The sequence below is a fragment of the Pteropus vampyrus genome, unplaced genomic scaffold (assembly GCF_000151845.1).
Source record: "Pteropus vampyrus isolate Shadow unplaced genomic scaffold, Pvam_2.0 Scaffold43, whole genome shotgun sequence".
In the NCBI taxonomy this organism is placed as follows: Eukaryota; Metazoa; Chordata; class Mammalia; order Chiroptera; family Pteropodidae; genus Pteropus; species Pteropus vampyrus.
In genome coordinates, this window is record NW_011888824.1 from 303420 (window position 1) to 310275 (window position 6856).

Consider the following 6856-nt stretch of genomic DNA (forward strand, 5'->3'; position numbering starts at 1 on the left):
GAGTCTTATCAAGACTCTGGAAATTATTAATAGTTTATAAGAAATTTAAGAGAAGAAGGAATATATTAGATGACATTGTGGAGATGTAGTCAGCAAATTTGAGAGAGTAAAACTCAACTAGGTAAAAGATCTTGTTTCTTCAACAAACACAAGAAAGTGTTATAAAGAAGGAAACTTTAAATTAAAAGAAATTTAACAGACATAACACTAACAAGGAACTTATTTATAAAAAGGTGTGTGTGTGAAATAAACAGAGAAATGTGAACAATGAATCATTTCCTTGATGACAGCAAGTAACTGTTGTTAACACTTTTAAGTGTAATATGTATTATGGCTTTTTTAGAGAATTTTTGTCTTTAGGAAATACAAACTAAAATTTTTAGATAAAATAATAAATGTCTGACATCTGCTTCAAAATAATCTGGTTGTCCTGGGGTAGAAAGTGGATAGGAGTATAAATAAAACAAATTGTCTATATATTGATAATTATTGAGAATGAATAATAATCTCACTGGGTTTCTTAAACTATTCTCTCAACATTTGTGTATATTTGAAACTTTCCATAATAAAAAGTTAGAAAAAAAATTACTGAACGTCTAATTAGAACTTCCATGAAGGCCAGAATTATGTTTATTTCTTTATCCTTGCATACTTAGCATGCGAAGAGTAGTATCTCAATTACTGTAGAATTCATTAACAATATTTGCTAATTTATGCTTGAATCTTAAGAAATTTATACACGTGGAAATTTCTCGTGATGCCTCTGAGAAGTAGAGTGTACTATGCCTTAACAAAGTTTAGCAGAACAGGGCTGTAAAGATAAACTCAGTCTATTTAATGTGTTAATTTCTTCTGTGTCCCAATTACGCCTTGATTTAAATGATCCTTTCAATCCGAGGCTGTGAAAAATACGCTGACTATTAAAGAGGTCTCCCCAAAACTCTCCTACAGTCATTTTGAGAGCTACTTTTCCTGAACTTTCAAAATTCTGAGCAAGTTAATTGTAAAAACTTTTGTTTAGAAATTCAATATGAAAGATATTCTCTGTGCTGAGGGTAAAATAAAGTAAATCTTTGCTCCTCGAGAAGCTAAGCTCAGTGGTGTAGATGAGGACCTTACTGTCTGCACAGAAACCTACCCAAACGTGTCTGTGCTTGTGAGATAGTGGGGAGGTGATTTTTCTATCTTATCATCTAAAAACAAAGTTATTACATCTGAACTATAGTGGGATTATGGTTTATTTAAATCAGCACTGTGTTCACATTACATTATTTCAAGCTATATTGCCTGATATAGATGAAGGAAGGGTTTTATAGTTGATGACTTCTTGGCTTTGGCTGTGGTGCTTTCCTTAAAATTTTATCTGGTTTGATGAGCATAGTCATTTACTACATTAATGGCTTATCCGAAACACAGACCTAAATAGTGCTGAATATGCATTATTATTGTTTGTTTTTTTGTATGGTTTTATGCTTTTTTCTTTGTGCATGTGCATATGTATGTGTGGTTATTGTAAGGTTTTGCTTGTTTCATGTTTTGTCACTGTCTCAGGCAGAAATATATTCCAAATTAAGATATATTTTTGATTAATCATTTGGAAAATGGACTTCTGTTTTCTAAAGATTTATCCTAAATATTTTATTATGATATTATTACTATTTATGTTTTTTCTATAATCTAAATTTTTAGGATTAAATTTACAAATAGAAGATTATCCTTGAATTGTTTTTTAAAAAATTCAAAACCTAAGAACGTGATTATAACTTGGTCTAGCATGAGAATTTATGCCTCCAACTCATACACGGGACAGAATTTTATTAGTGTACAGTTTGTACTGTATGCTCTTACATTTCAGTCTGTCATGCCCTAAAAATGTGCTTTTTTATTTGGATAAGTAATATAAGTTAACCAATGGCTAAGGCTGTTTTATGCCCGATTTCCACTGTGTGGCTGGACAACTTTAGGGAATGTTTGATCGGTGTCAAACAAGGGCAGAAGTTTACCAGCCGTAGGTTCTTCAGCAGGATGTTTGGTGTTGGGTTCTGTCTCTCACTGAGAATTTCATTCTTACATGTGGTGTAAGTTTTTTACTTTACAAGTCCGGGCACCAATATTATTTTAGTCTACAGTACATTTTTTAAACATAGGTTTTAGTGGATTTGACAGTGTAACTTTTGAGAAGACTTTTAATAAACCCAGAAAGAGTTATATTAAAATAAAAAATAGTCAATAAAACAATAAGTATATAGTCAAAACAATGCATTCTCAGGTGATGTGGTTGGTTCTGTCACTGAGTAGCTCACTTTAAGATTCCCTAGCAGATACTAGTTCTTCTGCTCTTCATTGCCATGTAATTCACCCAAATTACAGGGTCCTACATACACACACACACACACACACACACACACACACACACCCCAAACCCTCTTTTGAAGCTATAGCAATGCAAAAATCCAATTAGAAAGCCTAAATGTGTCATGAAACAAACAATTCCATTGAGCAAGCTCAATACTATAAAAGAGGCAATATTGTAATTTTGATAGCGAGAAATTCTCATCTTTCTAGTACCTTTTGTTCTACGATGTTTAAAAATCTATCCATAGCCAAGTCTCTATATTATTATCATTTATAAACTTTGTTTTACACTATTTCATTTAACATAATTCATAGTTACATTAATTTTCTCTTTCTGAGTGATTTTTAGAATTTAGCATATTTAAAACAGTGATTTGAAATATACAGTACCCAGATATTCAAGCATTTTGTATCACATAAACAGTTTTATTTTTATTTTGACCTTATCTAATTTCCACCTTTATAATATACCCTTAGCTTAGCATTAGGATTTCCTCTAGTAATGGAAAATATTTTAAATTTAGAATTTTAGCTCTAGATTTTACATTTAGTTAGTAATCTGTATAAATAGTTTTAAAATGTAGCTTAAGCTGTATTAATAGTTTAAGAAATAAAATAATAAAACAATTCAGGCAAAAGTGTTTCCAAAAAGTTATTTATTGCATCATTCTTCATAAAAATACATAAAAGTCAGAATGGATGTGTATATTATGAAGGATAAAATACATACTCATCTATTATTCACAAAAGGTTTAAATAATGTAGATAAATGTTTATATGACAGTGATTGATAAAAACAGTATAAAAATTATAATATCAACTCTATTATGTTAATATAAACATGCATTAAAGGGTTTAGAATATTATTTATTTGTTTGATTATTTTTTTCTACTTACTTATGTTTTCTAAAATGGGAAAGTACTATGGCCATGCTACCCTGAACGAGCCCGAGCCTGTCTGATTTTGGAAGCTAAGCAGGATCGGACCTGGTTAGTACTTGGATAGGAGACCACCTTGGAAGATCAGGTGCTGTAGGTGTAAAAAAATAAAAAATAAGGGATTGTAAGCTGACAAGGTCCTTTCAATCTGTGAAGTCAATCAAGGGTTGCCTTGCCAAAAATAAAAATAAAATAAAATGGGAAAGTAAGAGTTTTATAAGTAGAAAAAATTAATATTATATTTTGAAAAACATTCTTGGATTTTTCCATTTTGAGAAACATCTGTTTAGATTCTTTCTAATCACTGAGCTTTTAGATGATATACACAGCTTGAGATAAATCTATTGTTCATCTTAAGAGTGAGTCAGTACTGACATTTGCCTAGCTATCCATTTCTACTTTGTTCTAGAAAAATAATGTTCTTTTTCTTCTCAATTTGCCATTTTTTTTTTCTGAGAGTCAAAATATTTATATGTAATGAAGAGGATGTAGGTTAAATACAAAGACAAAACAGGGTCAGTTCCATTAGATTGAAGATTTTTTGCAGTTAACCTGAATCCTCTCTCTCTGCCTTTTCTCTAGCTCTTTCTGGCTGGAGCTCTGCCTTAAGTCGAGAACAGTATCAACTCTACCTGTACTGAAGCATTTTATTATTTGTTAGAATTTCTCCCATTGTTTGGTCATTTGGGGCAGGAAGTCATTCCCAGTTAGAAAGAGGCAGAAGAAAGAGCAAAAATAATGTACTCTAAAAAGGACTGTACTTGGAAACTGCACATATGATGTTATTTTAAACCATCAAAAGCTGGGTTTGTCAGTGGCAGCCACATCTATCCCAGTGAGCATGTCATTGAAGAGAACCAGTATTTTAGGAGCCAGAAGCAGACTGTACAATTAAGGTTAGGTGAAAGGATTGGGTAATCCTGCAAGAGTCACTGTTACATAATACACCAGTTGCTGCCCAAGGATACGAGCGGTAACTGAATACTATAGCGGGAACTGTTAGCTTTGCTGCAGCCAAGGGTCACTTGCTATTTCCATTATAAACCTTGTTTTGTAGTTGGTTTATAACCCAGACAGTTTAATTCTCATCGGGCTGAAAACTGGCATTGAAATTAAAAGCCTAGAGGCACTTCCCCGTCCCCCACCTCCGCCTGCAAAAAAAGAGACCAGGGAGATCATCTAGCCCAACTTCTTTTTTACAGGTAAGAAGAGAGGCATATGGAGGACTGAGACATACATAAAATCACACACTCACCAATAGGCAGAACCAGACCTAAGACACAGGTTTTTCTGCCTTTCTGATGAGAAAAAAGCAAACCAAAACCAAACCTAGATTAACCTATGTTAACTTAATTTCTTTTTAATGTAGGGAAGCCAGAGGAAACAGATATGTTGACTCTCATATTCATCAGGGATCCCTCTTCAGGAGTTAAAGAGACGTGCCCAGGGAAACACAGCTTATTCAGTGGCAGGACAGGAAAAAACCTAAGCCAATTTTGTGACTATTTTGCATTTTTACATCTTTTTTTCCTCCAGTCATATCAATTGTCGATCCAATTGACTCATTTAATAGCCCAAAAGAACTTATTGCTAAACCATTGATAAATGGGGCACTAGTTTACTACATTCCCATGGTCATAAAATTAATCATAAACTGAATTGGAAAAGAAAGAAGGGTTATAAAGCCAGGATTATGTTTCTATAAAACCACAGTTGGCTGGAAAGTGAGTTCAATCAGTCAATCCAACAATCATTTTATTTCCATAATATTGAAAGAAAATTATTGTGGTGGGTTGTTTTTCTTTGATAAATTCCAATAATTATTTTGTCAATATGAAAGTAAAATTTATGTAAATGGAGTAAATGACATTTCCTTGTACTGTGTAATTATATCTAGGCGGCTGGAGCTAGAAATTATATATACATCTTGATTTCATGCATAGCTGCCTGTCCTGAAATCCAGCCCAGGAAGAACATTCTACATCATTATACCATGCCTCAGCATTTAAAAGTGACCCACTCTGCCAGACCTGGAAGAGCACCCTATCACCTCAACAGAGTGGGACTTTTTATAAGTTCATGCCTTAGAATCAGCATTCAGATTTCAAAACTTAGTTCTATACCCAGCATACAGTTAGTACTCCCCCCTCCTCTCTAGCTTCACGTCTTTGTTTATACATACCAAGATACCTGAAATTTTTTTGAATGTCTTTTTCCTCTTGTCGATGGTAGTTCCTCTGAGTACAGGAACCATGCATTGTTTCTTCTTCATATTTCCATTCCCTCTTTTACACGCCATTGTGCTTTACATCTGGCATATCCACAATCAAAAATTATATTATTTTTGATGTTATTTACTTGGAGATATACCTATGCAGAGTTTAGGATTATTGCGCTAACAGTCATCATCCCTCCTGTAGAAGAATCTGATGACATATTGAATTAAGCCCAATTTAAGAGGGGAGGAGGAGGAAAAAGGCTGAGAAGCCCTAGACTTTGACTTTTGATTACAAGTCAAAAATGAGTCAGACAATCGATTAGAATTCCCAAAGTATAGTTTGATAAACAACCCAAACAAGAAACTTTGTCCTTGTTTTTTATACATTTTTTCAATAATTTTGTGCTCATTTTCACCTTTATTTCCCAAATTAAGATGTCACATTATGAATATATTTTATTTATTTTATTTATACTTTCTGTCTCTGGTCTTTATTATTCTTTAAGTTTATGACATCGACAGCCTGAAATTCCAATAAACTAGGAAAATCGTACTGAGGAAGTGGGTGGTAATTGGCAAAAGGAAAGCAGAATATGGAGAGAATTAGTCAAAGGCTGTTGTAATAATTTGGCTCAGTTAGAGCCTTCATTTGTTTTGCATTTCTTGTCCAATGTATTATAACATTATTGGAGATGACTTCATAGGTCAAGTGTCAGTAAGAAACCTCATATTTTTATTTAGCATGAAGAGATCCAAATTTGCCAGGAAGTCAATATTTATCAGGGTCACTTCACTTAATATTTTTATTTTCTCCATAACCTAATCCCCATTTCTGGAGTTGACAAGTTTAGTCAGTGGTTTAGTTATTCTCATTTTGTTGGAAATGGTGTGTGCCACCAACCAAACTTCTTGTTGCTAGGAGTGCTTTTTTCACTGAATAGCATGTCTCTGTAGTTTAAAAACACAGGTATTAGTAGACTTCTTAGCATTGCTGTCAGGTTTCAGTGATGTTTGGGTTCCTATTTTAGGAGTTTGGGGCCATCCAGTAGAGCATTTATATTGTAGGAAGCACATGTCTTTATGAAAAATCCATGTGCAGACACTCAAATTACATAATAATGAAAACCTAAATGCATTATAGGGAGCTTGACATGCAAATGAAATTTTCTGTGCTATTTAGCTTCAAAACCATTAAAAAAATAAAATTGATTTGAGATTAAGTGAAAACTGTGGAGAATCCTTATTGTAAATCTGAACTCAAGTCAACCCTTCAAGAAACTGGAAAAACTGACCTATCTTCACAAACGACCATTATTTGTCTTTTGTGTATATCTATCCAAGCAT